The sequence below is a fragment of the Alosa pseudoharengus genome, unplaced genomic scaffold (genome assembly GCF_046254945.1).
Source record: "Alosa pseudoharengus isolate Yale_2024_CS ecotype anadromous, Long Island Sound unplaced genomic scaffold, YU_APseudo_1.1 YU_APseudo_1.1_scf_1, whole genome shotgun sequence".
Classification (NCBI taxonomy): Eukaryota; Metazoa; Chordata; class Actinopteri; order Clupeiformes; family Clupeidae; genus Alosa; species Alosa pseudoharengus.
In genome coordinates this window covers 47,355,176-47,355,922 of record NW_027468564.1, presented here as the reverse complement: position 1 = coordinate 47,355,922, position 747 = coordinate 47,355,176, and positions in this window count along the sequence as shown.

Here is a 747-nt window from a genome sequence, read left to right as displayed (position 1 = left end):
CGTCTGGTGTAGCCAGTTCCATTGATCAAAGTGTAAGCTAATTGTTGCAGCAGACGCAACGCGAAACAAACGCTTCAGTTACGCGCCCGGTGTAGTGCCCCTGTCAGTCCCCGTGTGAGGGTTGGCAGAGAAAGGCTGATAAGGGACATCACAAGCTCCTCAGCTCACAACCACAAGGAGCCTCATAGGAGCAAGACGTTTGTAAACAAGATACAATGTTAAAACATACTGTAGGCTATGTCTTTTATATATAATCATCTTAGCACTCTAACAATAATCAGACTTTGGGACAAAAATACAAGCTTTTTTTTTTCGTTCTACTTCCTAAAGCACATATCCTGTTCTTAGCTGATGCCATATTTCATCTATGGTAAATCTCAGTTACACCTAGGAGTGGTTTTGGTTACAGATGTAATATCAAATACCTTTATAAAGTAACATACGTATAGTGTAATAATTAGGTAGTGGCACAGTAGGTATATAATGTAAAATATTTTGTAAGCTTTTGAAAATATGTTTGGGGCTATTTTTTTTTCTTTCAGGGTCAACCTAAGCACTGCTATATGGGCAATTTGACTTCACAACGAATATATCCAGTAGTTTGCTGTATGCTGTCTGTTCTCTCTCCACGTGTCGTTAGCTAGCTAATAGACTCCCAGTGGGTATATTACTTGCACTGGACAAGCACATACAGGGCCACTGCATGTCCAAGCTAATGGCCCACGTTAAAACAAATGGCCTCCTCCT